At 43.4% G+C, this 9,157-nt stretch overlaps 2 long non-coding RNA genes across 2 annotated transcripts; one reads left to right on the top strand and one right to left on the bottom strand.

Annotated features, from left to right (window-relative positions):
• The first annotated feature begins 513 nt into the window (after positions 1-513).
• Positions 514-1,717, top strand: LOC138404874 (uncharacterized). Its single transcript, XR_011238632.1, has 3 exons — positions 514-757; positions 1,293-1,348; positions 1,529-1,717. It is a non-coding gene; the product is annotated as an uncharacterized lncRNA (long non-coding RNA).
• Positions 1,677-2,902, bottom strand: LOC138404875 (uncharacterized). Its single transcript, XR_011238633.1, has 2 exons — positions 2,479-2,902; positions 1,677-1,791 (listed from the first exon to the last, which is right to left on the bottom strand). It is a non-coding gene; the product is annotated as an uncharacterized lncRNA (long non-coding RNA).
• Between the last annotated feature and the right edge of the window lie 6,255 nt (positions 2,903-9,157).

The raw sequence follows: 9,157 nt of genomic DNA, 5'->3' as shown, positions 1-9,157 counted from the left end.
TCCTCAGGTACAGCGAAGGTTAAATTTTACTTACTTTTCAACTCTCATTACTAAAACATGACGGCAATAAGAATATTCAAAGCGGACGGGTGACCAAAGGTTGATGAGAACCGTACCTTTCCTCTGACATTTAAACACATTACCATTTCTGGGCCCCCTTCCTCTCAATCGCGCCCGCCAGAATAAATTGCCGGCTAATCACGACTCGCCCCGTGTGCGCCCGGCCTGAATGATGATATCCCCCTCCTCCTCCATTAGACCCCTCATTATGTGGGAAATAAGAACGAGTCAGAGAGGGAGTGAGAGGACTTGATCTATCTATCTATCTATCTACTGAGGTAGCTAACGAGGAATCTATCCATCAATTAGCTAGTAAATTTATATTAAAACGATCTATTAGGTCGTTATCACCATAGACTGTATATAAAGATGGACGTAGTGTCCGTGACGTCACCCGTTGGTTTCTGTAGAGTGAAAATGAGGCTCGTAGTGGGCGTTTCACCCGGCGCCATCTTGCCGGGGCCTGACTCCTCCTAGTTCCGGGCTAACCCATAAATGGGCAAAAAGGCGGCGCGCGAGTGGACGCTAGGCGGGCCGAGTGAAGACTGACAACCGAGCCACGCCCACAGAGCTTATCGTTTCCTGGTTAGCTCAGGCTAAGGAGCTAGGCTAAATGCTACCCGCGACTGCTAACCGGCTAGCGCTGCGGTGTTGTTGCTCCGGGATGGTCGCGGTCGTAACATCGAACCGAACAGAGGTAAGTTACCTTGAAACTTTACAACAATAAAACCTATTGATTTATTTCTTATCATAATCATACCACATATACTTACAAGCCTCAAGTGGTTTTTGATGTTATTGAGGTAATTCACCGTTTATTTAACACATCTAATGAAGTTTGAAGCAAGTTAACTAGCTTTAGTAAAGAGTTGTGTTTTGTCATTTGATTGTAATTTTAATAAGTTAATATTAATAAGCTGCATGTGATACAGACTTGTATAACCGCCATTACTATTACAATCTCTTTTTTAGCCTGTTATGAATTCACAGTGAATTAGACTCAGTGCAGATGTGTAATTATATAACAGTTTAGATGTGATTATAATCTCCACACACCACTGTTGTAAACAGTGCTCATATTTATTATATATGTATCTGTTTTAACACTGTGAGAAGTTGAGGGACTTGAAGTGGACTGTTATCAACAGCACTGTGAGAGATTATCACCCTTGAATATTACAGATGTGGTAGAAAGACATTTTATATATTTATACAATGTTTATTTCTTTTAGTACATCAGTTTGGCTGAAATCTGTGGTGCTTCCACCTGCTGAACACAGAATAAACTGTAGGTACCCGTCTTGGCTGCTTAACACAGCTGATATTACATGTGTCAAAATTATTGTAATTATTGTATTGTACAGTATCTGTAAATGATCATGTTTCTCCTCTGTTCCTTAATATCTACAGATGTGACAATGATTTTAGCATAAAACATCCTTTAACATGACTTTTTTCATTTCATGAGGCACTGCAACACCTGATGTCCTCAGAATCCACTGTGGCAGCAGCAACATGGTGGAGATCGGCAGCTTCAGGCTGGTCAACATGATAATAATATTGAGTCAATTTCTATATCCATTATGGTTGGTAAAATTAACACTATCACAACAATGTTCATCTTTTACTTTCTGATTTAATAAACCTTAGATAAAAAGTGTTGTCTTTTCTTTTTTGACATAAGAGACAGAACACGGTCAGCACAGCTGTGTCCCTCAGGTTCCTCCGTCCCTAATAAAATGACAGGAAACATAAAAGTATGGCATTATTGCAGAGATACGTGCTACTTTCAAACAAAGTCTGTGTCCTTATATTCTGTGGATATTTAAGTATGTATCTGAATATGGTTTGGGATTAAACAGTGTACTACAATGAATGTGCAGTATGGAGTTATTTCACATTAAAAGTATTGCATATATAATGTAATGCATCATGTGCAATAATGTGCTTTAATTGTTAGTAAGTTATGAAAACAGGTCTATACCTGGTAGGTAAACTGTTCATTCATAAATAAAGTTCAGCTCAATAAGTTTCACACTGCAGCAGCTGCACTAACGTTATTTCTGAACCAATAATCTAATAAAACATTATTACTGAAGTTACTCACAGTAACGTAGTCAAGCTAAATGGGTTGGGGAGCTGAACAACTTTACATAACGTTAGATATCTAACTTGATGATATTCACTAAACACACAGTCGCCTTCAGTTTAAAAGATTTATCACCATGAACTCTAACGCTCCTCTCTCCGCTGTGTGGACGCTTCATGTCGGGTTAATAACTCCCATCCCTCCCGTTAGCATCGCCGTTACTGCTGCTATCTTGCCTGGAGGTTAGCGGAGCTAAGCTAACCAGCCAGGTAACAATGATACCTGCTCATCACTACTGACACGTAAATCAAAGACAGTGCTTTACTCACCACAGACACTGCAGCACAGACGTCTTCCACTTCTCCGTCAGGACATCAGCCGAACAACAGACGATGATGTTCACATGTGAGTGAAAACTCCTCCACAGACTCGTGCTCGGAGACGGGGATTAGCCTGTTAGCTCCGGTGAAGCCGAGCAGACCACAGGCTAACAGCCAGAGTGACGAGCTAACGGTGACGTCACGTGTCAATCAAGTGATAATTATTCATAATTTCAAACCTCTATATTATCTAAACGAGCGAGTTAGAAAAAAATTCACCCCCCCCAGAGTTGTCATGGAGGAAGAACTTACTGATTGAGACTAAACTCGTTTTTTGAACCAGGCTGTAAACACGTTTAATTCTGCTCTAAAGTCGGGCTTTTTAACATGGGAGTCAATGGGAATTGACTCCCTCTTGGAGCCAGCCTCAAGTGGCCACCCAGTGAACTGCAGTTATTTGCACTTCCGTATTGGCCTCAGCGCTCAGCACGGGATGTTGCCGCTTGGTTATCACACTAGTTGGCTATAGTCCGAGGTAATAAAGGCCTCATTCAAACAAAAAAGATAATTACATTTTTGTAATTTAGCCTAAATGTTGACCATTTGTTAAACTTGTTTAATGCTAGCTTTAATGCTAACAATTACTTGTTTAAATTCACTAGGTAATGCTAATGTAATAATGGGTTAGTTGTTGTATTTTGTTTGATCATTGACTTGTTTGGTTAAATTTTTCAATCGAGAGAAATATTCTAATACAAAATACAAAGATTTAAATGTTTGCACGATTAAACTTATTTCGGGTTGAGTTTTAGACCAACGACAGTTTTACACACCTCGGGCGCTTTTGACGCAGAGTTACCGTAGAATTAATCAAACTTTGCTTTCCCTCCGAACTACAGCCGTCGATCTTTCGTCACTTTAACAAACGTGAAACAAAAACCTCGGGGTCGTCGTGGAAATGGTCCCAGTCTCTTTCTAACATCCACACGGACACAGATATGATTTATTGATGTTCAGATCCTGCACACACAGTCGAGCGTCCACCGGTCGTAGCGAGAGCTGCCAAACGCTCAGTTCACGACCACAGGTATCCATCTGTTCTTCTCTGTCACGGCTCCTGAAATGTCACAGTGTGTTTGTGTGAATGAGAGACGGTTCCCTTCCCAGGTGGAGACGCGACACGTCGAGGCTTTGGGTGAACAAACAGGGACAAAGCTCCCGCCATCAGGACCGATCAGCATCAGAGCCGCCCGACATGACATGGAAGTGTCTGTCGCCCTGAGGCAGTCGGCGTGGCAACAGGAGGGATGACAGGAGAGGAGACAGGATGATGGGGGCGGGGGGACGGCGCAGGTGACGGACACTCGGAAAACCAACCAAGCACCTGCAGCGACCGCAGGAAGACATGGACACACGGACGCTGCTCTACTTCTGAAGCCTCGGTGACCGTGTTACTAACAATTCTCTAAACCGTTCAAGTACCTGCGAGTGTTTGAGAAAGTAGAAATACAAAACATACACACATTTCATCTATATACACATAGAGCCTATTTTAGAATACAGGTCGAGATGGTGAACTTGTACGTTTGAAGGTCTGAACAAAGTTACCAACCACGAGCCGATGTCAGGGACCTCAGTTGAGCAGCTTAGCGTGTTCCAGTGTTTTGGCCTCGTGATCAACGACAGTGGCCGAACTTGAGGTTCCGCTGAGGCTAAAGGTGAATCTGAAAATAAACACTGTTCCATTTTATGGCATAGGACAAGATGGAGGATATCCCTACCACCGGTCGATGAATCTTTCCCGACACTCCTCCGTTCATCCTCTGGCTGTACTTCAACATGTACAACATGTTCGGGTCATGAAATCCTCTTTTCCACTAATGCTGCTCTGAAGTGAAGATGTTATCTAAGTACACTAGTAGTACTCACCCCCCACACGAGGCTGGTGAAAGTTTATGACTTCCTGTCACATGGTCAGCCATTTCAACCATTGACCCCGGTGAGTGTTTGTTGACTTGTTCGTCACGGATGAGTTCAGGAAGTGAAGCCAGAAAGAGACAAACTAAACTAAAATAGAATGAAAAGTGATGGATACCACTTAATGAGGGCAAAGCCTCTCTTGTCCAAACTTTCCGTCCCTCCACCCTGCTCCTCCTGTTTCCTCCCCCCCTCGCCTGAATCCCTGCACGCCTGTTTGTCACTTAAACCAAAGCTCACAGACTGACAGGCCGATATCTGAGGCTTTAAAACGAAACTACCAGCAAATTAATTTTTCATCCTTTCTTATCAGTGACTGATGGGCCGCCGGGTCCCTCCCAAAACTCTCCGTCGTCCCCGCGGGCAACTCCTGCAGCCCGGGAACCAAGGTTTTCATCCTAAACGGTGGTAAATGGCTCGCCGCACAAATAATGCATAAACAGCTGTTTTGCCCAAGTAAGTTATCCTCTTAAAAGATTCAGAGCCCCCTCTCTCTCTCACTCTCTCTCTCCGCCGTCCCACGGTCTCCTGCTTTCTCTCTCTGCCTCTCTCTCTCACTCGGTTAATTCATCAATTTCTTATGATAGCAACAGTTCTGCTTGGCGCGGGTGTTTAAGTACCAATTAGGGGGGCGGGTTCCCCTCGGCCCGTTCTGCCACACCTCTCCTCCTCCTCTTACAGCGCTTCCCTTCCTCTCTTGTCTCTCTTCCACTCCTCCTCCGGACTTTTTCTTTTTGTTTATTCCCTTGTTCCAGCCCGTCCCCTCTCCATCCACACCACGAGTTCGTCCTTCATGTCTATCAAATGTCTTCCCTCGTCTCAGACGTCCAAACTGAAGAGTCTTTATTAACTTTTTAGTGCTTTGAATAATTCATCCCAGATAATCACAGATCAAAAGGCAGAAAACACACATCAGGAGAAACTTCTGCTGAGCAGCCATCAAACTTGCTCGTTGTGAAGCTTTGAACTCTTATTTTGAAGTGTGATGCACGCCCCCTCTCGCTGGAGTTCAGGTGGTTTTGGAAGTGAAGTCCGACTGGAACACGATGTTGGTTCTGAACAGATGAAACCAGACGGTGGCCTTCGAGGATCTGAGCTTCTGTCTTCAAAAGGAAAAGAGTGTGTCTGTGTTTGTGTGTCTTCGTTATGGGGGAGGATGGAGAGGATTTTTTTACTCCCCCCCTCTTGACAGTTGTTCTGGCATAATAATTAGGTAGGATGGGGGGGGGGGGGGGGGTCCAGCCACCATCTTGATTTCTGAAGTCGTGCCACTTGGCCTCGGAGTCGTCTTCAGGCTTCGACTCGTCCAGAGGAAGCTGAGACTGTTGTGTCTGTGTCTCTCGAGCCTCTTAGATGTGACGGCCAAACACAACACACACACATACACACACACACACACACACACACACACACACACACACACACACACGAAACAGCACCACACATTTAAGTGTGTGTGTATGTGTGTGTAACAAACATCTTTATGAAGAACTGGAGTAAATGCAGAACTTTTCAGGATTTTCTTAGAATACAGACAATAACAGAAATTATTCTCGCTCTATAATTTTTCAAAATATCAAAAATAAAATTCCATTTCACACAAGTTGAACAGAAATTGTGAATATTTCTCTTTAAAGCAGAAAATCTGATAAACTCCGAGACCATCAAATCAAAATCTTCACTAAATTTGAATTAGTGTGTATGAATCTAAAATAAAATATTGCCGCTGCAGTTTATATTAATGATATATTCAATTCCGATCACCGGGTTTAATAAATAGTTTATAACACAGTGTGAATGCATATGATCATTTTCAGTGTTTAATAATGTACAGACTCTGTCAGTAATTATTACTTCTGTGACTATAACACTATTATAGCTGTGTTTTACAATATATTCATTCATTATACTTGTTTATGCTTATTTATAATTAAACATTATATAGGCTACTCAATTTAAATACTTCTGGATGCTGAATGGGGTCGAGGTTAAAAATTATATTTTACTCAGTCGAGATGAAAGAGATGAGAAATAAGTTAAACTATATTTTTGTGAAAGTCAAATGATTGACGTTGGATCTTTTTCACACTAATTGTCGGATCTCGTTGTTTTAATTTCAGGTAACTTTAATTGCCTGGTGTTCTTCCATGTAAAGACTTTGCAACATTATTCAGGAATAACTCCTCCAGTACATATTTATTCTGCCCTTCACCCTCTCATCCGTCCACGTGTCTCCTCTTCCTCAGGAGACACCTTCAGGTTCCTCCTCTTCCTCCTAATTATGTCAAATATTTACAAATGCTAAAATCCCAGTTCGTCGTCGAGAGGTTGCGTGTGTTTGTTTCTTCTTCTCCTCGTCTTGCAGGAGCCGTTCTATTTTCTCCGGCTGACGCAGACTTGAGAGGGATCTCTCCTCCAATTGAGTCACGCCTGTTTTCTTCACATGGCGCCTGTAAGTCAGAGCCCAGGGACAAACCAATCCAAGATTATAAAACCCATCTTTGAAACAGTCCCCAGATTCTGGGAGGCTTTCAAGTGCGCCATTCCAGATTCATTTACTCCCCTTTTCATGTTTGAAATTTGGTTTCATCATGGCAATTAGCGACTTCGTGTCCCGGCCAATTATTCCATTAAATTAACGACTCTTCCCAGATAATAAGGGCTGTAATTGATTTTATCTGGGTAGCCAGGCTTCCTTCTTCTGCAGCTCTAGTGTGTCGTTACACCTCATTTAAAGGGCTTTTCTACCATCTTGCCCTCATTAGCAGTTGAGTGGAGAGTGTGTGTGTCTGAAAAGTGCTTCAGACACACACCCCCCCCCCCCCCCCACACACACACACGGCAAATCAACATCCAAGCTGTGTAAAGTAATTTGTCAAACATTGCTTTTAATGGGAGACACGGAGGGATCTGTGTCACAAATGGGCGTTTGTTCCTTCCTTTGTTGTTTCCTCTTTTCATGCCCGTGCTCCACCACCAACACCGCTGTGCCGCCAACCCCCCCCCCACCCACTCTTTCACTCTTTTTCTCTTTATTTAAATAAGGTCCTACTTGCACAGAAATAGGAGAACAGAAAGAAAATAAAGTGTCGAGGAGGGGAGGACGGGTGGTTGGGTGGCTGGGTGAAAAGGCGAGGAGTTGGGTGGTGTTGGAGGTGGTGGAGGGGTTAAATGAATCATTCATTAGGTCCACAGAGAAAGGGAGCGGAGGGAGAAAGAGAGAGAGCGTGGACGCGAGACAGAGCAGCAGCAGGAGGAGGTTGTTCAAAGGGGAACGGAGTTGATTTTTCTGGCCCATCCACAGAAGCAGGAGGTCGGTCGCGAGGAGCCCAGGGGAACCCTGCCTGTCTCCAGCGGAGAGACGGGAGTTGGGTTCGGTATAGACCCCAGGCCCCCTCCCGCGTGCCCCCAGGCTGATAGGGTCGGCCTCCAGATCTCTCTAATGAAGCCCCTGGCCTCTTCACCGCAGGCTGGAAATGCTGCAAAAAATGTCAAGCAAGGACATTTTTTAATCCCAGAATCCCCAGCTGTGAAGTTTCTGCTCTGGCAGCGTCCAGGTGTCTGGTTTAAAGTCTTTTGACGGTGACGTGGGACTCAAACCTTTTTGGTTTATGACCCAATAAAACAAAGAGTCTCCCTCATCTCAGGTTGTAAGAGTCAAGCTGCTTTCAGACAAGCACTGAGAATCCTGCAGAGGATTTGTAGCTGCTGGGGAGAAAGTCTGGACCCAGTTCTCAGGAGATCCTTTGCAGGACGTGTCTGAAAACTGTGAAGTATTGAGAGTTCGATGCAAATGATCTCAGCGACCTCATATCCCAGAGATTCATGACAAAAGTGTTGGTTTATTAAAACGTCTCATTGTCTCTAGACTCTGTTTTTGTAACTCCCTCACTTTGCCTCAGGTTGCAGAGAAAGATGCTGGGTTTGGTTAATGACGCGTTTATCAACAGCATCTTCTCATAATTTCAACGGAGAGCATTACATTTAATCCAAAAACACATTTGCTGATTTAGATTAGTGTCATTTGAATCAACAGGATGATTCTCAGATCCTCAAGTGATGATGTGAGTTCATCACTTTTTCAGGCTCTGACAGATGTTTTACACAAAGTGTGAAATAAAAAGAATTCAAATGTTTTTCTTTCTCTTTCTTGTTGGTCAAGAATCATTTAAAAAAAAGAAGAGCCTAATTACATTCACGGCTGCTGGTGGATTCTGGGTAAATGCTGACAAACGACTTGATGATGAAATCACTCGTCCATTTTTATCTGAATTTTTTGCAGCGTTCGGAGCTTCGTCCTCACCTTCATCTCTTCATCTCTGCCTCCATCGTCTCTCCAGCGAAGCTTCTTCCCACTGAGTCCCTCTGAGGAGCATGAACCCATGCTGAGAGGCCTCACACACACACACACACACACACACGCACGCACACACACACACACACACACACACACACACGGCCCAGTCTTTGATTTTTGCATTCCTAAGCAACCAGCCACCATCCATCCAATAATTTCATGTGTTATTAAACTCATGAAGACACCATATTATATGTTATTATACCAGAGCAGCATGAGATCATCAAGTTAAACAAAAATGTGTTTACATCACCTGAGATTTTGTTTCACAGATATTTTGCAGTGTGCACAAAACAAACTGGACATAAAATCTGCATCATATGAATTTAATTTAATAGTTGTGACTTTCCTTTA

The sequence above is a fragment of the Paralichthys olivaceus genome, chromosome 15 (assembly GCF_024713975.1).
Source record: "Paralichthys olivaceus isolate ysfri-2021 chromosome 15, ASM2471397v2, whole genome shotgun sequence".
NCBI classification, from domain to species: Eukaryota; Metazoa; Chordata; class Actinopteri; order Pleuronectiformes; family Paralichthyidae; genus Paralichthys; species Paralichthys olivaceus.
This window is presented reverse-complemented; position numbering and strand designations above follow the sequence as displayed.